The sequence below is a fragment of the Capricornis sumatraensis genome, chromosome 11, assembly GCF_032405125.1.
Source record: "Capricornis sumatraensis isolate serow.1 chromosome 11, serow.2, whole genome shotgun sequence".
NCBI lineage: Eukaryota > Metazoa > Chordata > Mammalia > Artiodactyla > Bovidae > Capricornis > Capricornis sumatraensis.
The window spans coordinates 91,240,001-91,264,427 of NC_091079.1; the positions used below are offsets into that span (position 1 = coordinate 91,240,001).

General features: G+C 39.9%; 1 non-coding gene across 1 annotated transcript; it reads right to left on the reverse strand.

Annotated features, from left to right (window-relative positions):
* Nucleotides 1–24,125: 24,125 nt before the first annotated feature.
* TRNAG-CCC (transfer RNA glycine (anticodon CCC)) lies at nt 24,126–24,198 on the reverse strand. Its single transcript has one exon. It is a non-coding gene; the product is annotated as a tRNA-Gly (tRNA).
* Between the last annotated feature and the right edge of the window lie 229 nt (nt 24,199–24,427).

The following is a 24,427-nucleotide window of genomic DNA, read 5'->3' on the forward strand; positions in this document are numbered from 1 at the left end:
TGTGTGACAGGGCCACCTGTCTTATTTTTTTTTGTTTGTTTTTCTTAACTTTTTTTTTTTTAATGTGTAGGTGCATGTCTTGGGGATTTTAAAAAAAATTCAAGGCTGGTTTTCTTATGCAAAGCATGCCTACGTCTGGAATACTTAGGGAAAGAAAGCGACTCCATGTTGTCCGAATTCCTCAAGGGACAGAAAAAAAAATTGGAGACTGTCGAAATGCAGATTTGAAGTAATTTTTTTTTAATATTATTTTGGGTTCTGCGACATTATTGTGAAAAATTAAAGTTGTTGTGCAATACTTAATTCAGACATGTACCACAAGTTAACGGTAGACTAACACTGGGGGGGCGGGGTCTAGGCATCATGCTTTTGTCAGCATACTCTTGAGCTTTGAAGTCTACTATGTCTGAACTGTGGTTTCTTGTTTATCCTTTTTTTTTTTCCTTAGTTGGACTGTAATGTATGGTCTGTCAACCTGTGAATCTTTAAAGTATGATTCAGGTATTGTTGTATTCTTTACTGTGTAATAAAAAAAGTTTAAAAAAACCTCTTCTCTCGCCTCCCTTATCATCAGTGTGTGCCACTGGCTGTCCACACAGTGGCTCTGGTCTGAGTGTCTGTCTTCATCCTCCCTGGTACTGAAGCACATTGGTAGGGTTTATTCAGCCCACAGAGCGCACCTCTGTAACAGGAATTGGCTCATCCGTGGTTGATGAATAGGCCATAATGTCAGAATAGTGCCAACGTCGAGGTGGTTCAAGGGGATGGTACCCGGGCAGGAGGAGTTGGAAGAACGGGAAGAGAACTGCAACCTTCCAGATGAAAGGAGCATTTGGTTGGCTTAGTTGAGCTGCTGCGTAGGCACCTCAAGGCCTTTTGGCTGCCTTTTGACAAAATTAGAAATGAGTTGCCTGCTCCTGGTTCAACTGCCAGAAAGGGGCATCCCAACGCTGTGAAGCGCTGACTCATAAGTGCTAGCTCATCCTGCCAACGTGAGTGGCAGAGCCACTGATGCAGAGCTTGCTTCCACCTATCTTGTTCATTATCCTCTGAGATCTGCCATCCTCTCTCGTCTTTTTGTATATTGTTAAACATCCTCTGTGGCAAGTCTCTGCCTTTGCAGGGAGGTCTGAAGTGTTCCCTCTACTAACGTGTGTTTTTTTTTCACGCTCTAGTTACAAACTCAAGGTTTGAAGCCCTGACTCTTCTCTCTGCAGCCCATGAATCCTGTAAAGGTTTAATATAATTTTCAAATCACAGGATTTTGGGATTTTTAAAAAAAATAATCTATATACTGTGTTGTAGCAGGACTTTCTCTTCCCTCAGCTTTCTCAAAGGGTTCTCAACTTGATGGGCTGAAGAATAGTTGCAAAGAACAAGAGGACAGAGCCCATGAAGAGCCTGTGTCTGGAGAGAGTGAGTACTGGTGAAGGAGAGGGCGGCTTGAGACTGGCCGTTCAGCTTCCTCCCTGTGTCAGCTGGGTCCTTGTCCCAAGACCTGGCTTCTCTAACTTGTCTTCCTGGGATATGTGCCTTTGTTCACATTTCTTTCTTCAGAAACACACAAGGAAAATAATGCAAAAAAAAAATTGTTTTAATCAGTAATGGACACCTCCCCTATAATTGTGATAGGTAAGGTCAGATACTTAACATAACAGTTATAATGATTTATTTTTGCAAAAGACAAGGAACCCTGGAGTTCCAGGAGTTTGTTCTGTATGGGTGTCTATACCCTTAATCCAAAGTGAATAAATAAAGTTGTGTTTGCTCAAAGCTGTTGCTCGTCAGTCTGTTCTCAGTCATACTAGGGAAACTGAGTCAGACAAATACAGAAACTGTTTCTTCCCATCTCCCCACCTTTCCATCCATAAAACCGCAGATGTAGGACCAAGGTACTATGGTCATTTGCTTTTGGAATTTCCAGATTCAGATAACATTTTTGAAAACTCTTCAAGAATATACATGGGGAGTCTATGAGAACTCAAGATCAGTACAATCATCTATTTTACCATAATAAAAATAATATTTGAATGTGGAGAAAACTTACAATGGGTAAGAGAAGGATTATATGCTCTTAGGTTGCAATGTTCTTTGTGTTGGAGTTCTGTATTCCATTGTCACGAAAGGGATAAATTACACACTGAGAATTTGAGACAGTGAGGACATGGCTACCTGGATGCCAGGTAGGTCCCCACGTAAGTCAGTGGCAACTGGAGCCCTTTTTGGTGCCTACTGTGGAGCCCAGCACCGAGTTGAAAGTGAAAGTGAAGTTGCTCAGTCGTGTCTGACTCTTTGCGACCCCTTGGACTGTAGCCAACCAAGCTCCTCCGTCCACGGGATTTTCCAGGCAAGAATACTGGAGTAGGTCACCATTTCCTTCTCCAGAGGATCTTCCTGACCCAGGGATCGAACCCAGTTCTCCCGCATTGCAGGCAGATGCTTTAACCTCTGAGCCACTAGGGAAGCTCCAGCACCCAGTTAGCACTCAATAAATACAACTGAGTTTGCAGCCAGAATAATGTACCAGTTTTCCCAGAAATGAACAAATTGGCTGGGGGAACAGAAAGCAAGAGGAATGATTTAATCAGCTTGAGGAATAGTTTGAAAAGGAAGAGATGAACTCATAGGCGACTTGCTCGGATGGTGTTAAAGAGGCAGTACCTTGCTTTTCACCTCCCTCTGCAGTTATCATCATTACTATCTACCCGATTCCTGCACTTCGCAAGTGCAGCTAGAGGTAAAGAACCCACCTGCCAGTGCAGGAGGCTCAAGAGATGCGGCTTGGATCCCTGGGTCAGGAAAATCCCCTGGAGAAGGAAATGGCCTGCTCCAGTATTCTTGCCTGGGAAATCCTGTGGACAGAGGAGCCCAGCAGGCTATAGTCTGTGGGTTCGCAAAGAGTCGGACACGACTGAGCACACGCTGGCTGCATGATTCCTGGCAGATCCCTACAACGTGGATATGTGAGAAAAAGAAATACAAGGCAGTATAGGGGAAGAAACAGCGGTGGGCCTGAGGATGGCAACACCATTAATTCGGATGGCCAAGGAAAGAAGTGATATTTAAGACGAAACATGGGTGTAGATGAGGCACCTGAAGATCTCAGGGGCGTGCACGCCAGGCAGAAGGATGTGAGTGAAGGCTTGCAGGCGGAGAGCTCGAGGAACCGTCAGTAGTGGCGTCTAAGAGGATGGTGTGGCTGCTATCAAGTTAAGCAGGAAGCAGGTTTACAAGGCCCCATGGGCTACAGGTGACATTTTGTTCCCTGGGCCCCACTGCTGGCTTATAGAATCTTACAGCCAGACATGCAGCCACATGTAGGGACCACTCATAGTGAGAATGTGAAGTGAAAGTGAAAGTCGCTCAGTCCTGTCTGACTCTGCAACCCCATGGACTATACAGTCGGTGGAATTCTCCAGGCCAGAATACCGCAGTGGGTAGCCTTTCCCTTCTCCAGGAGATTTTCCCAGGCCAGGAATAGAACCCAGGTCTTCCACATTGCAGGTGGATTCTTTACCAGCTGAGCCACCAGGGAAGCCCAGTGATAATGAGCCCTGTTTGTTGGAGAACTAAGCCTGTCTGACCAGATGGTTGGGCAGGCAGCTGGTCATCTTAGAGCAGGGAGCAGAGGGAGCAACAGTCTCCAAATCAGCTCAGAACTCATTCTGAGGGAACTTTCATTTGCTTCAGGAAATTTTCTCAAGATGAGCTACAGAAGAGTGAGGACAGAGAGACGCCAGAGAAAGAGGGCGTGATGGCACTCTGATTGGAATGTGTCTCCCCTCCAAATTCGTCTGCTGAACCCTAATCTCCAAGATGACAGTATTATGAGGTTGGAGGGAGTGGGTAGGAGGTGATTTGATCGTGAGGGTGAGTGAAACTCTCATGAATGAAATTAGTGCATTTATAAAAGAGACCCCACAGAGATCCACCATGTGAGGACGTGATGAAAAGTCTGTGTCCTGGAAGAGAAACATCCCCCAGCCTTGCTGGTATCCTCATCTCAGACTTCCAGGCTCCAGAGCCATGAACAGTACATTTCTGTTCAAAAACTACCCGATCTGTGGTGTTTTGTTACAGCAGCCTGAATGAACCAAGACAGAAGGAGACAACGTTCTTGGAAGAGGTGACTCCATGAGTACAAGCATAGAAGCCAAAAAAGCAACATGGCGTGTCTGTGAAGGAACACAGCCATGAATTTTGCTGAAACAAGGCAGTGGTGCGTTTTTTGTTTTTCAGAGAGAGGCAAAGTTTTATAATAATAGCCTTTCTCAGGAAACTGATGATGGCTTGACTTTCCTGTGTGCAGAAAATAAATAAATACATTATTGATTCTTGGCTTCCTTGCAAGTGAGGTCACCATTTTCTCTGCCAAAGAGAAAGATTTTTGTTTTCCTAATTAAACTTGTCTTCAATGGTGTATACTGCTATTTTGGCTTCCCTGGTGTCTCGGTGGTAACGAATCTGCCTGCTAGTTTAGGAAACAGGGATTTGATCCCTGGGTCAAGAAAATCCTCTAGAGAAGGCAATGGCAAACTGCTCCAGTATTCTTGCCTTGGAAATCCCATGAACAGAGGAACCTGGTGGGCTGGAGTCCATAGGGTCGCAAAGAGGCGGACATGACTTAGCTACTAAACAATAATACTGCCATTTAAAACCCATCTTCTGGAGGTGTGATGAGGGATAGATAGTCTACAAAACAACAACAACAACAACAACAATGGCAGTCTTTTAAAATGCCCCTTATTACAACTGTGTATTTTACTAACAAAATAACAGACCATAAAATTAAGGCAAGTACAAACCACCTCTTTTGATGGCAAATAGTACTTTCTCTTTGCTCTGTTAGCAAAAACTTTGAAAAATGTTGGCAGCAACTTTTTCCTACCATCCTACCATTTAATATGTTCCCTAAAAAGTAGGCATAAAGTAATAACTATCATTTTTTTGTGGAATTAAATGAAATATAAAGAATACAAACACACATACATATACATATGTAAGCACACACATATACATATGTATGCATGCATATACTGTGTATACATGTTTGTGTCCCTTGTGATTACTACCTACTTTTATGAAATAGTCTTACCACATTATCAGCTAAGTTTATTTCAGTAACTTGGTAATCCATGGTTCTGAAACAAAAATATTAAGTTGAATTCAAATGTGCTTGTACAAGGTCTGAGATTGAAAACCCAAGGCGGAAACAGAAACTACTTGTAAAACAGTTGCAGCTTAATCTACAAGTTACTCAGCATTTCTTAAAACATGTTCTTTGGAACAATTGTTCCAGAAGTCAGGAATAGGCAACTTATGGGGAAAAAAATCTAAAAAGTGTTCAATGATCAACCCATGGTTAATGTTATAATGCCTATGCCCTAAGGATCTGAAAAGTCTGGCTCTGGAATGATCAGGTAGTTTTGTGTACTCCGATATTTCCCAAACTTTATACGAATACTTTCATAAAGCTCTGACTCGTATAAGCTTCTGTGATACATGTTTCCCTCTCATTTGTCACATTTATGATAAACAAGCCCTTGCATCTTATCAATCCCTCCCCTTGTATATATTTTGCTTACAAAGGTCAGCTCTTTATCATCCATGACTGCACACCTAAATGACCAGTCTTCCCCAAGTTCAACTTTTAACAAAATTAAGCTACAATTGGCTATTCAATTGTCTTTGGAATAAAGACTGAACACCATGGTCTGGATTCCAGGCCCTTCATCACTAGTCTCCCTGCCTCCTCTCTACCTCTAGATTACACTACTATCCTTGACTAGTCTCCTTACCAGCTATATTTATTTGTTTGTGACTAAATTAGCTATCCTCTGCTGTGATCTGTACTCGGGTTGGAAAAGGATTTCCAGAAACATTTCAGAAACCTGGGAGTTTATTAAGAACTGAGAGCAGACATAATCGGAGCACTACAAGCACAGTGGGCCAGCCTCCTGACCGCTCAGGGGGAGTCAGTGCTTTGAGTATGTTAGTAGCCAATTTGGGGGTTTCCCTGGTGGCTCAGGTGGTAAAGAATCCGCTTGTAATATGGGAGACCTGGATTCAATCTCTGGGTCTGGAAGATCCTCTGGAGAAGGGCATGGCAACCCACTCCAGTATTCTTGCCTGGAGAATCCCCAGGGACAGAGGAGCCTGGTGGGCTACAGTCCATGGGGTCACAGAGTCAGACACAACTAAGCACAGCACAGCACAGCCCATTTTTACTGTCTCAAGACAGAAAATTCCTGCAGAAGGGTGGCATTACATGATTGGTTGAGGAGCTATTAAAAAGCAGAGACATTACTTTGCCAACAAAGGTCCATCTAGTCAAAGCTATGGTTTTTCCAGTAGTCATGTATGGATGTGAGAGTGGGACTATAAAGAAAGCTGAGCACTGAAGGATTGATGCTTTTGAACTGTGGTATTGGAGAAGACTCTTGAGAGTCCCTTGGACTGCAAGGAGATCCAACCAGTCCATCCTAAAGCAGATCAGTCCTGGGTGTTCATTAGAAGGACTGATGGTGAAGCGGAAACTCCAATACTTTGGCCACCTGATGCAAAGAACTGACTCATTTGAAAAACCCTGATGCTGGAAAAGATTTGAAGGTAGGAGGAGAAGGGGACGACAGAGGATGAGATGGTTGAATCGCATCACCGACTCAATGGGTGTGAGTTTGAGTAAACTCTGGAAGTTGGTGATGGACAGGAGGCCTGCCGTGCTGTAGTCCATGGGGAGGCAAAGAGTCAGACATGACTGAGGAACTGAACTGAACTGAACTGAACTGAGGAGCTATAGGGCAAGTCCTGGGGTGGGCATTTTTACCGAATGTGGGGTCAGGGAGCTGTCCAATAAGGATTAGAGGGGTCTTGGCAGCAGCTACTGTGGGGCTCAGTCCGTCCTGGAGATGACTGCCCCTGTGGCCTTGGTGTAGAATGCCACATCTTCTTCCTGCCTCTGTGCCTTTGCCCACCCCCTTTCCTGGAGAGAGCTCTCAGTGGGCTTCTAGTGGAAAGAGTCCCTGCTGGCTCCCTGCCCTTACTTCATTCTCTTCTGTAACACAGACAAGATCACTTTCTTTTCATTCGTGAACTCTTCACACTTAGGTCTGTTCTGCTTCTTCCACGACAGTAGTTGGAAAGTTATCAGTGGTTAAAAATAGCATAGGGCAGGAGTTAGGGCTTCCCCAGTGGCTCAGTGGTAAAGAATCCGCCTGCAGTGTAGGAGGTGCAGGAGCTGCATGTTCGATCCCTGGGTCGGGGAGATCCCCTGGAGGAGGGCACAGCAACCCATTCCAGTATTGTTGCCTGGAGAATCCCATGGGCAGAGGAGCCTGGAAGCCTGCAGTCCATAGGATTACACAGAGTCAGACACGACTGAAGTGACTTAGCACAGCACTGGACAGGAATAGACACATAGCCCCAAGTGGACATCTGGCAACAGGGAAGAACTGTATGGAAAAGAATGGAGTCTGTCCATCCACACCTCTGGGCCCTCAGCTGATGCCAGTCCCTGAATGGTCACAGAACTCGAAGATCCAGGGTAGACCAGGTGGTACTGCACCAGTTTACATTCTCACAGCAGGGCACAAGACACCTTCCCCAACGTTTGTTATCTTTTCTCGTTTAGTTAATAGACATTCTAACAAGTGTGAGGTAATATCTCATTGTAGTTTTGACTTGCATTACCCTGATGATTCATGATATTGAACATCCTTTCATGTGCTTGTTAATAATATGTCTTAAAAGATCCTTTCAGATCTTCTGCCTGTTTTTTAATCATTTTTTTGCTATTAATTTATACTACTTCTTTATAGATTTTAGATATTAGACTATTAACCCCTTATCAGATATATGATTTGCAAATATTTTCTCCTATTCAGTAGATTGTCTTTTTATTTTGTTGATAGCTTTCTTTGCTGTACAGAAATTTTTAGTTTAAAAATCCCTTGCATATTTTTGCTTTTAATAGTATTATTAAAATAATACTATTTATTTGTATAGTTACCATTATATAGCAGAAAATATTGATGTGTAGAAGGTTTTGCAATGGCCTAAGTTCACACAGCTAATAAATTTGAAGTCAGGATTTTAATCCAGGTCATCTCACTCCAAAGCCTGCACTTGTAACTGCTTTGTGTGTGTGTGCTGCAAATGTTAAGGATTATTCTAGTTCTAAAATAAGGTTCTATGGCACTAACACTGCTGCTGCTGCTGCTAAGTCGCTTCAGTCGTGTCCGACTCTGTGTGACCCCATAGACGGCAGCCCACCAGGCTCCTCCCGTCCCTGGGATTCTCCAGGCAAGAACACTGGAGTGGGTTGCCATTTCCTTCTCCAATGTAGGAAAGTGAAAAGTGAAAGTGAAGTCACTCAGTTGTGTCCGACTCTTTGAGACCCCAGGGACTGCAGCCCACCAGGCTCCTCTATCCATGGGATTTTCCAGGCAAGAGTACTGGAGTGGGGTGCCATCACCTTCTCCGTGTCACTAATGCAGTTAAATGCTATTCTTTATTTGGGTTTTAAATGTTTAGAGAAAAAAACATGCTATGATTTGGAGGGAACAGATGTATACTCCATTTCTCTTTTGTGGCGTGAATAAGGGAGCCCTCTTTATAGGTATAATCATGCTCTTTATTCCCCCCTTGGAAGAACGAAGTGGCTCTTTGCGAAGCAATGGAGTAAGAATGTATTATGCCCCAGTTGGGTGGAATGCATGCCATTAGAAGGAAAAAGATCCATACTCTAAGTCACTCTCTCTCCATGGTAAAATGTTCTTGTGACTTAATTAAGGAAGAGAGAACATGAGAGTTCAATAAGAGTCAGAGTCTGTCCTGTTGTTCAGCGTCTGAATGGATTTTCACACCTGATTTCCATCTGCAGATGTAATCAGCAAGAATGAAGAGGTTTGCAAAGAGACCCCTTGTAAAGCTCAAGGAAGCAGCACTCCAGATATTTTGGTTAGCGCTGAGAGTTACAGAGCAAATCAATATTTCTCATCATTTCTACCAGGAGTATTAATCAATATGATCAATATGACTACTTAAGAAACAATACTTGGACGCAAACATCAGAAAGGGAGAGGGATGCTGAGCACTATATGTTAACTAGCTTTTGGACTTAGGAGAAGCAATGTCACAGTCAAAGTGATATATAGTTGCTATAATCATGATATGGGTTTTTGAGGCCAGTTTGCACATGTGTGGCAATTAAAAAGGGTATAAAATTGATTCTCTAAAGCAAACCTTCTAGAAATGATACATCGAATCATGGCTGGTTGAAAACCCATACTGTCCAATGCATCATTCTTCCCAATTACTAAGTAGTTGCTTGTGCATTCTGTTTAAATAAGTAAAATTCATTTTTTTTCCTACTACCAGCTGAAAGAATTAGTTCAACAAATATGAATTTCTAACCTCTGTGTTAAAGGAGGGGGTCTATAATTGGAAAAATTTTGAATGAGACATAATCCACAGTTTCATGGAATTGTAAAGTAGTGAGGTGATAAAGCTACTGGTAGAGCCAGGATTCTAACCAAATGTGTTAGCTGTCAAAACTTAGTTGCCTCAAACACCATCTAAGAGTACTTCCTAAGTCCATTAGAAACGAGAATAGCAGAGCATGAAGGAGAGATATCAGGCACTCCAGAAGTCGTAATGCAGATGTCCCAGGGATGACATGCATGCAGGCAAAGTCCGCTGTGTTAATAGCCAAATCCATGCTCAGAAGGGCCTCTACTGAAGAGGTTTAGTGTGCAATTTGTGGATTGTTCTTGTCCGTGAGTCTTTAAATCTCCTGAAATTTTCCATTAGTTTTCTAACACTTTACAATAAACTATTTTTCTACTTTAACTCATGTGGGTCATGTTGCTTGTAAACGAGATCTTTGGTGATAGATGTAAACTTCAAAGTGATCATTTTCACCAGGTTCAGAATTCAGGAACCTCAAGTACAATGAGTCATATCAAGCAGTAGGCATACTCTGAAGTGATAAAATAGGCTAAACTGATTCTGTGATTGTCTAGAAAGGGGATGAGTGAGAACTGAGTCAGTACATCTTGATGCTTAATGGTGTAGGTGTTGCAACCAAACAAAGTTAGATTTGAATCCTAGCTCTATTATTTATTAACTGACTGATCTTGATCCTGTTATTCAGTCATTTAGATTTTCACTTTTATGATCTGTACATAGTGACAACAAAATTACAGTTTGCTTAGCATATGAAGAGTATGCAGTCCTTATGGTGCCATATGTAGTTATTCACTTTTATTTTTGTGATTTGTTGATATGGATAATTATTTACAGGTTATGGTCCAGGAATTTTTGTAAAGACAATATGATCAAGATTATCATTGGTTCTTTACCTCATACTAGCTGAATTAGTCAGAATAGAATAGTTGATGCAACAAACAACCCTATAATTTCAGAGCCTTTTCACACTTACAATTTGTTTAATAGTCAACAGTCAATTCATTGTTGGTCACTTCCCGTCCAAATGGCAACTCAGGGACCTCGATTGTTCTGCCTCTTTCATCTCTTCCCTTCTCTGAGTTCTTAGGAAAAGGAGGAAAAGGGGACGACAGAGGATGAGATGGCTGGATGGCATCACTGACTCGATGGACGTGAGTTTGAGTGGACTCCAGGAGATGGTGATAGACAGGGAGGCCTGGCGTGCTGCGATTCATGGGGTTGCAAAGAGTCAGATACGACTGAGCGACTGATCTGATCTGATGTAGTCAACGGATGTGAGGAGAACAGATGGTTGTGCACAGGAGAGAGCTAAAGAACAAACATGGAAGGGTCATGCATCACTGCTCCCCATATTCTGCTGAGCAGAACTTGGTTTCTTTCTGTTTTTTGAACAGAGCTTAGTTTCATTAGCTGTATCTAAGTGCAAGGAAAGCTTGAACATGTCATGCAACTGTGTGCCTGGAGGAAAGGGGATAACAATTTGGTGAACAACTAGCTTGTCTTCACCACACTATTTCACTCTTTTGGTCTTGAAAAATAGAGCAGAGCTTCAAAATTGAGATGGAGCAGCATCCAGCATTTTGCTTAGAATTTTACCATCTAAACCTTCTGTGAGATTCCTTGTGTGTTTCATTCAGAACCATGAATATAAATCCCAGCCCAAAGATATATGAGACAAGCAACCAGTTAATTCATAGGTCCTGCTCATTCTGAAAAATATGATAACTGGATTTGGCTGATTTCATATACTGAAGACAACCTTTGCTTTAAAATGAACTGAAAGGGACCTGGATTCTATTTATTTAGATGTAAAGAACAGCAATGACAAGAAATATAAATCCTCACCATTTTAAAGGTTAAACTTCACTTACAGATTGGTTGGTTAATAGAAACAAATGGGTTTAAAAAAGAATCTACTGCAGCTCTCTTAGAAGGAATTACTTTAGGCCCAGTAAACCATACTGATAAGTGGTCATAATTTTTATCTCTAATTGTACCACCAAGGTCTGAAATGTCAGCATGTAAATTTTTATCCAGAGGAATTAAAAAGAAAAAAAACTGTTTAACGGAAAATTCTAATGGGAAGTGAACACCAATACACATCTACTTAACTTTGAAAGGATAAGTGTGAATTCTCACTAAATCAATATAAATAATACCAGTTATTTCTTGTTAGTGAAAGTGTCAAACACAGGCAATATATTTCCCACCCAAAGGTGCTCAGATCCAATTTATGATACCTTACTGATCACTCAATTGTAATTGCTCTGGCTTTTGAGTGTTAACACGTGGGACATCAGTCATTTTCAGGTATAGAAAACACAAGAGAACCAGTTCCAAGATAACCATGTCGATGATGGAAGTTTATCACAGAATTGAAAAGATCTCAAAATGACAAATCTGTGACATGAATCTGCCATGCAGACATCGCAGATGAATGATGGTACTCTTTTTCTGCTGATTCTGTTCTTTACCTCAGAGTTCTTTACTTATTCCATCTCCAGTAGCATTCTCAATATATCAGAATTAACACTTGTGATGAAACAGTTTTATGATCCTTGGGCTAAACTTTGGTGGTCTCATAAAAACTATTGAAAGGGATGGGAAGTTAAAAACATCCAAAGAAGCTTCATTGTTGAAACTGGGTGGACTTGAGCCTCCAACCCTCAACAAGGACCCTGGATCCTCAGACATTAAGTCACACTTGGATGGGGCTGAGCAAACTTAACTGGAGTTCTGAGGCACATGGCAGGTCTGAATTCTCTGCACACAGCAGCCATCTGGCTTTGGTTTGAGCCCAGTAGTTTGGGTTTTTCAAGGGAATAAACTAAGCTTCTTAGGCTTGTGGAGAATGACCAGAATCGCCAGACCCCAAACCAAGGGAACCAGCATGGTTTTACATTCTTGAGAGCAAGTTACCTTTTTCACAATTAGAAAAAAGTTAGGCTTCCCAAGGTTTAGCAAGTGAACGCAACTTTAATTAGTGAAATTAATCCCCATTTACCCTATGTAGAATGTATCAAAGTCTCATCTTACTGGCAATCAGGGTACATTAAAATGTCAAGGCTGAAAAGGACCTTAAAGAAAATATGGTTAGGAGGTAAACTACTTTTTAACCACAGGACTCCTGATATAGGCAAAATCATATAAGAAATCCCAATATGCAAGGGAAGTGGTGGAGATGAAGCCAGGAAAGCAGAACCAAATCCAACCTACTTGGCACCTTATCCTGTCTTGAAACGACTCTGCTTTATAAACCCCTGCCCTAGACCCATAGAGATAAGGAAGCAGGCCTTTATATATATATATAAAATGAATGGGATTTATAATGAATGGAAATCACTAAAACACAGTGGCCACTGAAAAATGCGTTAGCTTCTTTCTGTTGAAAACACCAGAGACAAGGCCAGAAACAGAAAGGTTTAGAGGAGGTAAGATACACTGGGATGCCCGTGGCTTTCAAGGCAGTTTGGTGAATGACTGTTTTATGTTATTAGTATGGTCACCAATTGCCAGGAAATAACATCAACGGAGGGACCAGGTCAGGGTTTGAATTATAGGTAGGGCAACTCAACTGCAATAGACCATACTATGCACCTGGTAAAGCCAGGAAGCCAAGTTGGCCTTGCTGGATGAACCCCAGGATAATTCATCTGCCAGGGTGTATGTATTCTGTAAATGTATTTGTTTGCTGAGTGGCTGAATAGCAGGCTCCAAAGCTGTTTCTTCAGACTGCCTTTTCCCAACGTGTGTTTGTGGTAATCCTGTTGTTCACCAAGGAATTTGGCTTTCCATCTTTGAAGCACGTGGCAGAATTAAGCTTCACTTTTGACACTGAGGTTGGACATAGCAATATTATTTGCCTTGGCCAATGAGATTTGACAGAAAGAGATGAATGTCACCTCCTGGAGGAATGTTTAGAAGTAGAGAATGGTTTGCTAAATATCTTTGACATTGTTGTAGTGACCATGAAAAAAAGATCCAACTCACACTCTTCTCCACATGAACATAGTCAATGGAACTTCCTCCTGAACTACATTAGACAAGTATTCTGAGTGATAAATAAAGCTTATCATGTTAAACCCCTGATATTTTGGCATAACCTCTTACTGTGGGATGACCAAGCACATCTTAACTACTATGATCTTGGGAAAGATGTTAGATGTAAAATGGCAACATGGACAAATACATTTGGGACATATCAATTAACACTTTCCTTCTGTAAGATTTTTGAAAGTCCTCACTATGCTAATATTAACTGTGAGTTTCCAAGAATGTAATATAGCAAGTAGTACTTCTCTAACTTATGTGACTCCATTTTTTGTTTTATCCTATGAAGATTTCCCAATGAAAGACGACCTTAGAAAAATTAATATATATTGAAAAGGATGTAATATACACTGGCAAATGCACCTTCAAATTAGAGGAGTGTGTGTGGGTACATGTGTGTGTGAGAGAGTGAGAGAAGGAGAGAGGACAAAAGAGGAAATAAGAGAAAGAGAGGTGTAGTAAGGGGAAATCTTTCCATTTTAAATTTACTTTCTGTTCTACTTCGTTTGAGTGAAGAAGAATTTTATTAATACTTCTAAATTTAAGAACATTTCTGTTTGCTTTAGTGAGTGAATTGGTTAGTAAGGTTTTATAATTATGCCTGCTGTATGCTGCTGCTGCTGCTGCTAAATCACTTCAATCGTGTCCAACTCTGTGCGACCCTATAGATGGCAGCCCACCAGGCTCTGCTACCCCTGGGATTCTCCAGGCAAGAACACTGGAGTGGGTTGCCATTGCCTTCGCCATGCCTGCTGTACAGGGTTGGCCAAAAAGTCTTTTATGGAAAACCTCTAACTTTTTGGTCAACCAAGGGTGTTTTGCATAATAAATAATGTAGTGATTTCAGACACCATTACACACCATGATTAAAATTCTATACTTCTTTTAAAGATTAGGCAAATTACAATAAGGTGAAATGTTAGACTCAGAATTTTAAAATGCTTTTTTCTAAGTATAAAAATTTATTTTTTCTCAAAAGGATAGAGCATGTCATTGTTGTTCAGTTGCTCAGTCATATCCGACTCTTTGTGACCCCATGGACTGCAGCACACCAAGCTACCCTGTCCTTCACCATCTCCCAGAGCTTACTCAAACTCATGTCCATTGAATCGGTGATGCCATCCAACCAACTAATCCTCTGTCATCCCCTTCTCCTCCTGCCCTCAATCCTTCCCAGCATCTGGGTCTTTTCAAACGAGTCAGTTCTTCCCATCAGGTGGCCAAAGTGTTGGAGCTTCAGTTTCAGCATCAATCCTTCCAATGAATATTCAGGACTGATCTCCTTCACAATGGACTGGTTGGATCTCCTTGCAGTCCAAGGGACTCTCAAAGAGTCTTCTCCAACACCACAGTTCAAAAGCATCAATTCTTGAGAGCGCTCAACCTGCTTTATAGTCCAACACTCACACCTGTACATGACCACTGGGAAAACCATAGCTTTGATTATACAGACCTTTGTCAGTAAAGTAATGTCTCTCCTTTTTAATATGCTATCTAGGTTTGTCATCACTTATCTCCCAAGGAGCAAGCGTCTTTTAATTTCACGGCTCACTCACCATCTGCAGTGATTTTGGAGCCCCCCAAAATAAAGTCTTTCACTGTTTCCATTGTTTCCCCATCTGTTTGCCATGAAGTGATGGGACCAGATGCCATGATCTTAGTTTTCTGAATGTTGAGTTTTAAGCCAACTTTTTCACTCTCCTCTTTCATTTTCATCAAGAGGCTCTTTAGTTCTTTGCTTTCTGCCATAATGGTGGTATCATCTGCATATCTGAAGTTGCTGATATTTCTCCGAGCAATCTTGATTCCAGCTTGTGCTTCATCCAGCCCAGCATTTCTCATGATGTACGCTTCATATTAGCTAAATAAGCAGGGTGACAGTATACGGCCTTGATGTACTTCTTTCCTAATTTTGAACCAGTCCGTTGTTCCATGTTCAGTTCTAATTGTTGCTTCTTGACCTGTATACAGATTTCTCAGGAGACAGGTCAGGTAGTCTGATATTCCCATGTCCTTAAGAATTTTCCAGTTTATTGTGATCCACACAGTCAAAGGTTTTAACATAATCAATGAAAAAAGTAGATGTTTTTCTGGAATTCTCTTTCTTTTTTGATGCTCCAACAGATGTTGGTAATTTGATCTCTGGTTCCTCTGCCTTTTTCTTAATCCAGCTTGTACATCTGGAAGTTCTTGACTCACATACTGTTGAAGCCTAGCTTGGTGAATTTTGAGCATGACCTTGCTAGCATGTGAAATGAATACAATTGTGTTGTAGTTTGAGCATTCTTTGGCATTGCCTTTCTTCAGGATTGGAATGAAAACTGACCTTTTTCAGTCCTGTGGCCACTGCTGAGTTTTCCAAATTTGCTGGCATATTGATTGCAGCACCTTAATAGCACCAGCTTTTAAAACTTTGAAATAGCTCATCTGGAATTCTGTCACCTCCACTAGCTTGGTTGTTAGTGATGCTTCCTAAGGCCCACTTGACTTTACATTCCAGGATATCTGCCTCTAGGTGAGTGACCACACCATTGTGGTTATCAGAGTCATTAGCATCATTTTTGTACAGTTCTTCTGTGTATTCTGGCCACCTCTTCTTAATATCTTCTGCTTCTGTTAGGTCCATACCATTTCTGTCCTTAATCGCACCCATCTTTGCATGAAATGTTCCCTTGGAATCTCTAATTTTTTGAAGAGATCTCTAGTCTTTCCAATGCTATGGTTTTCCTCTATTTCTTTGCTGTGTTCACTTTGAAAGGCTTTCTTAAGTCTCCTTGCCATCCTTTGGAACTCTGCATTCAGATGAGTATATCTTCCCTTTAGCTCTGTAATGTTGGTAATAAAAAGTTGATGTTTGTTTATTTCTAAGGTTAACATGACTAGGTTGTTTTTAAAGCCTTATGAAAAATCAAAGTCCCATGTGGTTTGCAGCTTTTAATGACACTAAAAGAGTTTGGGAAGACATAATGATCTCAGACTATTTCAGTGTTGTTTAGTACCTGATTTTCTTTGTGCACTAGTGAATGCAGATAAAAACAAATATACACTTTGACCAAGTTCTAGTAATTCTTCTCCTCATATTCTCTTGAATTTTTCTCTATTAATTCCATTTCCAAACCAATTAGAGTAGCTTATTTACTTCCCAGAGCTAAAGTAGATGTAATTCTAGAAATTATCAAATAACTTAGAGCTACGTTGAATTCTATAACACAAGCTATCTTCAAAAGTATCTGTCACAACTTACAAGATGATCTCTAATAAGGTCAATAGATACTTCTTAAATAATTGGGCTAAGTACTTGGGTCAAACAAGAGGCAATACAGTTATTCCTGATGAGTCTGAGATATTATTGAGAAGAAAGCACTTTCCTACATAAAACAATTTGACAGTAATAAAAAGCAGTATAGAACCAGGTGCTAAATATTACTGGAGTCTATATAGTAATATAAAAATTCAGAAATGGTAGACAAAATGGATCACTATCAAAATGGCCTACTATATCCTGTATATCAGCAATAATCATTTAGAAAATTTAATAGAAAAAAGAGATTCAATTCATAATAGGAAAGGAAGGAAGACAGGAATAGAGGCAATGAGGGAGAGAGGAAGGAAGAAATCAGAATCCTTATTCACTGATGGTGGGAATGTTAAATGGTGCGGCTACTGTGGGAAACAGTCTGGCAGTTCTTCAGTAAGTTAAACATAGAATTAGCTGCTGCTGCTAAGTCGCTTCAGTCATGTCCGACTCTGTGTGACCCCATAGATGGCAGCCCACCAGACTCCCCTATCCTTGGGATTCTCCAGGCAAGAATATTGGAATGGGTTGCCATTTCCTTCTCCAGTGCATGAAAGTGAAAAGTTAAAATGAAGTCACTCAGTCGTGTCCGATTCTTAGCGACCAAATGGACTGCAGCCCACCAGGCTCCTCCATCCATGGGATTTTCCAGGCAAGAGTACTGGAGCAGGGTGCCATACGACTCAGCAAATTTCACTACCAAAATAAATGAAAATAGTCATTAAAAAGTTGTGTGCAAGTGTTTATAGCAGCATTATTCACATTGGTCAAAAGGTGGGGACAACCCAAATGATGAATGAATAAACTAAATGTATATTCATGCAATGAAACAGTATTCAGTCATAGGAAGGAATGAAATACTGATATAAACCACAGCATGGGTGAGCATCAAGAATGTTATGCTAAGTGCAATAAGCCATACACAAGGACAAATACGTGTGATTTAACCCATTCCAGTTTTCTTGCCTGGAGAATGCCATGGTCAGAGAAGCCTGGTAAGTTACTGTCCATGTTGTCGCAGAGCCAAGCATGACTGTGCAACTAACTCTCTGTTCCATGAAATCCTTTAGAGACAGAAAGCACATTTGTGATTCCCAGAAACTGGGGAGAAGAACGGCCTAATGGGTGCAGGGTTTCCTTCTGAAGTGAGGAAAATGCTTTGGTACTAGATAATGGTGTTGGTTGTACGACATGTGGACGTAGTTAAGGCCGCTGAATTGCACACTTCAAAATGGTTAAAATGACTAATTTTATAGTATGTTTATTTAGCCATAATAATTTTAAAAGCAAGGAAAAGCTGAAAGGATAGCAATTATTGGGAAGGATTTATATCCCTAGGTAACATAAAACTACAAAAATTAACTGAATATTGTACATGTGGTGCTGGAATAAATGATAGACTAAGGGAGCAAAGTGTAAATCTTCCAAAATAAGCTCAAAGTTTTAAAGTATTTAGTAGGTAATATAGTCTTTAGGAGGACAATTCTAATTATTTTATAAATTATTACATAGTAATCGATGGATAAAATTAATTGATTAAAGAATTTAATGTAAAAAAATAAGAGTAACTAAAAATATTGATGAATGTCTGTATAAATTTTGAATAAAGAAAATCATTTATAAACTTAACATTAAAATATAATGATAAATGAGAAAGTCTGACTATCTAAAATGTTAAAATGCATTTTTTTTAAAAGACTTTATACAATAGAATCGAAAGGTAAAAGATGAATGGGAAAACATTTGCGGCATATATGACAAAGGCTTATTATCCTCAATAAATAAAGAGATGCCTAAAAAGGGAAACATTTAAGACATTTTGACATGAGTTACAAAATAAGTTTTTCTGACATTCCTTTAGAAATTGCAATGAAAAAACTGAGTTGGTTTTCAGTTACTCTAGTTTTCCGTGTACCACACAGTTCTCTCAAAGCCTCTGCTTTGCTCTCTCAACTCCACAAATCTCTCTCCCCAAATGAGTGATTTGCTTTCATTTTTTGCCTCTTCTCCAATCTTCCTGGGTATGTCCTTCCTACTACGGTTTCACTAGTTTCTCCATTCCAGTATCCATGGCATTAGACATTGGTCTTTACACAGGAAGAGCTGTCTGCCTCACCAACGCAAGGAATGATTCAGGCCACTTTTCCTACAGTGAACACAACCAAGTGGAAACTGAAACAAAGAGAAAAAAAATGTGGTAAACATCATGTGACAGCAGCCACATGATTTTTGAGCACTTTTATGATTCCCATAGCTAATTGGCAGGTGGGAACATGGGGTGCTCAAGTTCATGAAGTGAAATAGGTAGGCTCAGAGCCATGGTATACATATATACACATATATATGTTTTTACCAACAATTCCCCCTTACACACACACAAAATTGAGATACACATTTATAAGGTCAACCTACTGATTTCAGACTTGTTCAATATATTATCAGATTATGGGGAAACAGTGCTTCAGTGAGTGAAAATATTAATTGTTGCTGTTTAATAACTAAGTCATGTCCAACTCTTGCAACCTCATGGACTATAGCCCTTCAGGTTCCTCTTTCCTTGGGATTTCCCAGGCAAGAATACTGTAGTGGGTTGCCATTTTCTTACCTAGGGGGGTCTTCCCGACCCAGGGATTGAACTCACATCTCCTACATTGGCAGATGGATTCTTTACTACTGGGCCACCAGAGAAATCCTTAATATTAATTAATTAATTGCAATATAAATTAATATTAACATATTAATAAAATTAATATCAGTTTTAAGCCAGACTATTTGGTAAGCTAATATATGAGTGGAGAGCTATTATATTTTGATATGTCTGTTGGTGTGGTGTATTAAAATTAATTTTTTCTATTTTATCACACACCTTATTGTAATCAGTATTTGCTTTGTACCTTGTAGCTCAGCACTTCTGTTGAGTAATATATTTTCCTAAATTTAATTTGTGTACACCTATGCTACCTGGTGGCTCAGAGGGTAAAGCATCTGCCTGCAATGTGGGAGACCCGGGTTCGATCCCTGGGTTGGGAAGATCCCCTGGAGAAGGAAATGGCAACCCACTCCAGTATTCTTGCCTGGAGAATCCCATGGACATAGGAGCCTGGCGGGCTACAGTCCACGGAGTCGCAAAGAGTCGGACGCGACTGAGCGACTTCACTCACTTCACTCACTCACTCTTGCTGCCTGTCTAGACTGTGTGTCTGGGGCAGAGATGTGTTGTAGCATTTTGATCATATCTCTTACAGTGAAGCCCTCTATTCCTTTGGTCTCCAGTGTTTCCCTTGGTTGTACTAACCACATGCAAGCAGCACTGGGCAATTCTACTGACAAACTAGAACACTTGTGTTCTAAAACTTTTGCTAAGAAAATTGATCTAGCAGCATGTCAATGCCAAGGAATATCTATTCAGCACTTGTTTGATTTGGATGCTATCTACTTGTAGTGATGGTTACTAGATATATCAATCTACAGATTTAATGATTCAGCAGACACACATTATATGAGTTCCGTGAAGTACCATACTGTTCTAGCAATTTTCCTTTAACAGGTTTATGGCCAGGCTTTCTATTAATTTAATCCTATTTTTTTTACATTATGCTTTTGTTTTGTTTTGTCTCTTATTTTTCAACCTTTTTTTTAAAAATTTTATTGACTAGGGTTTTGTTTTTTTTTTCGGATGGGTGATTTTTCTATTCAGAATGATCTTTAGTTTTATATGGTTCCAAAGGGACAAAACCACTGAAATTATTAACCTTTTAATTCCAATTTATCCATGAGATTATCAGTAAGAAAATTGTCCATTTAATTCTATTAGAAACTGAGAAAGGAAAATAAGAAGTTAATCACAGAAACTGCAAAAACCATATGCTGTGATCTAAAGAAGAAATTATTGGCTCAGATGGTATAGAATCTGCCTGCAATACAGGAGACCTGGGTGCAATCCTGGGTCAGGGAGATCCCCTGGAGAAAGGAATGGCAACCCACTCCAGTATTCTTGCCTGGAGAATTCCATGGACAGAGGAGCGTGGTGGGTTATAGTCCATGGGATCACAAAGAGTCGGACATGACTGAGCAATTAACACTTTCACTTTCACCACTTATAATAAAAGGTTCATAAAGAGTCCAGTTAGTGAAAGATACAGATATCAGAAACATTAGGGAAGCAAGAGTTATTCCAAGAAGATGGAATTGAATATATCGTTTGCAAAAAGAGTCCTAAACACACATTTCAAATATAAAACAAGTCAATGGGAAAATATTACTTGGTTTCCAATTACACTTTCAGGAACACAACTATTACATAAAAGCCACCTGTGGTGAATCTTTATCTTTTCCATTTTTATTGTGGTAGATTATGTCTCTTTTAAATTAAAAAATATTCTTAAAGACACCCTTTTACTAGTGAAATGACAAAAGTCATTCACCTTCTAAAACTGTCTCATTTTATACCACTTCATGTTGTAAGCTAACAAACATGGCTTCAAGGCTTCAACCAGCCAGAAAGACAAAATTAGTTTTTGAAGGTTGAAAATGAATGCGTTGCCTGTCCAATCTTGCGTAGATATGAACTCGAATTCTTTAAGCAAAGTAAAACTTGAACTTGTTAGTTTCACAAAGTATTTTTTACTTAGATTCTATATTTTTAAAAAAAAGACAACACACTTGAATGAAGATCATGATAGACAGTTACATCTGAGATGTAAGAAAAATTCTGGCTTTACGAAGGTGTCAACATAATCAGTAAAAAATTATTTTTGATGACATGAAGAGGAAAAGTGTTAGCAGAATGAGAAGAATTTTTGAACAGCAGATACACAGCAAAGTCCTTTTCCCCTGTCTGCCAAATGTACCCACACTTGTCATCAGTGAATGCAATTACATTTTTTTTTTTAACAATACAGAAGAGACTTTTGGCAGTCAATAAGGGCTAATTTTTTCTTCACTTGCATACTCCTTTTAGCCACTGTGAAGATGTGAGCTGAAAGATGTTCATAGGGTTGACTTGTCCCTCAAATATGAATATGTGAAGAAATTGAAACAGAACTTGGAAACTGAAAGATATAATGCACTGTTTTACATATGAACACAGTCTTGGCCAAAAGGTTAAATCACTTAAGGGTAAAATAGTCCCTTCTGCTATTCTTGTACATTTTTTAGACAAATGAAATTTTATTTTTTGGACAAAGAGAAAAATGATAAAATAACAAAAATCTCTTCATAACCTTCTTAGGCAACAAATAGTGTAAAACTTAACAGTTGCAATCTATATAGTGTAATCAGAATTACATGGCAAGAATTTATAGCGCTTTTCAATGCATATTCACATTTTTTATCTTCCATGCAACTCAGATAAGCATCCTGATATATTTTAGTTGTGTAAATGTTAAATGTATCATGATCTTTGGATTGTTCATTGGTCTGTGGTCACTTTGATGAAGAAAAATGTGTGGAGAAATCAAATTCACTCAGTCTTATTTGTTCTTAACACCACATCACACACATACATTCACACACACACACACACACGCACAGTATTTCTTGAAGTGGTTGGGTTCAATGAGAATGAGAATGTTTCAAAACTATAAAACTCAGAATTAATGAAACAATCTAGTTTTCATAGTCACTGATTAATCAGGTAGGGAAAATCTGACATTGGAAGGCTGGGTACAATAGCGTACAAGCCTGCATTTTTCTGCAACTCCAGTAATTACTGGTTAGACCTTCTAATACTGTTAGTACTGTGGCAAAGTGGAAAATATTTTATTTCTAACTGGAATTCAAATTTACCATTAAAATGAACCATGCTGTTCCTGCCATCCGCTATCCCTTATTTATCAAGATAACTTATATGGCAAATATTTTTATCTATTTACCTAAGTATTTAAAAATCAATCTTTGTTGAATTAAATTTTTTGAGATCCTGGTGTTCTTAGCATTAGTTAAATTGCACTCCTGGAACAAAATACACTTCAGCAAAATATTTGCACTTAACTTCCCATCATGTATGGATGTGAGAGTTAGACCATAAAGAATGCTGAGTGTGGAAGAATTGATGCTTTTGAACTGTGGTGTTGGAGAAGACTCTTGAGAGTCCCTTGGACTGCAAGGAGATCCAACCAGTCAATCCTAAAGGAAATCAAGCCTGAGTATTTATTGGAAAAAGTGATGCTGACATTAAAGCTCCAATACCATGACCACCTGATGCAAAGAGCTGATTCACTGGGAAAGACCTTAATGCTGGGGAAGCTTGAGAGATGAGGAGAAGGGAGTGACAGTGGATGAAATGGTTGGATGGCATCGGTGACAAGGTGGACATGAATTTGAGCAAACTCTGGGATATATTGAAGGACAGGGAAGCCTGGTGTGCTGCGGTCCAAAGAGTCAAATATGACTTAGCAACTGAACAACAACAAACTTCCCAGAGGTTAAAGCATCTGCCTCCAATGCGGGAGACCCGGGTTTGATCCCTGGGTCGGGAAGATCCCCTGGAGAAGGAAATGTATTCTTGTCTAGAGAATCCCATGGACAGAGAAGCCTGGTAGGCTACAGTCCATGGGGTTGCAAAGAGTCGGACACGACTGAGTGACTTCACTTTCACTTTCACTTTCAGCATGTAATCAATAGAATGCCAGTTCTAACCAAAATAGTTCATTTAACATCTTCTGAATGGTCTACTCTTACTGCCCACACATCAGTAAGATGGGCATGAGAGACCAACATGTATTTAGAAAGAGGAAATAAAAATAAGGGCCTCACATGTAGGTTTCTGATAGTAGAGGTGACTTCTTGGCAGGCTAGTTGTATTTCATTATTCAAACTCACTAGTTACCTTCTGCTCACATTTTCAAAGGCAGCTGTATTCAGTTGGGTGACCTTTATTGGGCATTCTAGAAATGAAACAAGTCAGATTCAAGTCAGATAGGGTAACTGGCCAATATGAGAACTGACTGTACTGAAATTGGGTCTTCAATTTCATAAGTACTTTTCGTGGTCTCATCACTATGTTGTCCAGACAAACAAGACTATACGTGGCCTGATAATGGCAGTCCTTTCTTTCCTCCTCCTGTTCTCTCTGGTGCTACCCTTTACACTCTTTCTTTACTCTTCTGTTACATTTGTATCAACACCTACTTATAATACAGTGGCTTAACACAAGCTTCTGTCTTCTCAGCATCTTTATTTTTGTTAAATATTTATTTATTTAGCAGCTCCGGGTCTTCATTATGGGGCACAGGATTTCTGATCTTTGTTATAACATGTGGGATCTTTAGTTGGGGCATTTGAACCCTTCGTTGTAACCTATGGGATCTAGTTCCCTGACCAGGGATTGAACCTGGGCCCTCTGCATTGGGAACACAGAGTCTTAGCCACTGGACCACCAGGGAAGTCCCTCAGAATCTTTAGACAATGGGAAAGGCATAGTGAAAGCCACAAAATAAGCTGCATATAAAACCAGGAGTCCTTACAAAGTAGGCTCATGAATACCATTGTATTTTTTTCTGCTTCCAGTTAGGTTATTTTCTCTTTGATTTTCCCCTAGCTCTAGCATTAAAACAGGGGCCAAAAATAATTCAGGAGTCTTCATATTTTTAATTACAAAAATTACTGGAGTAT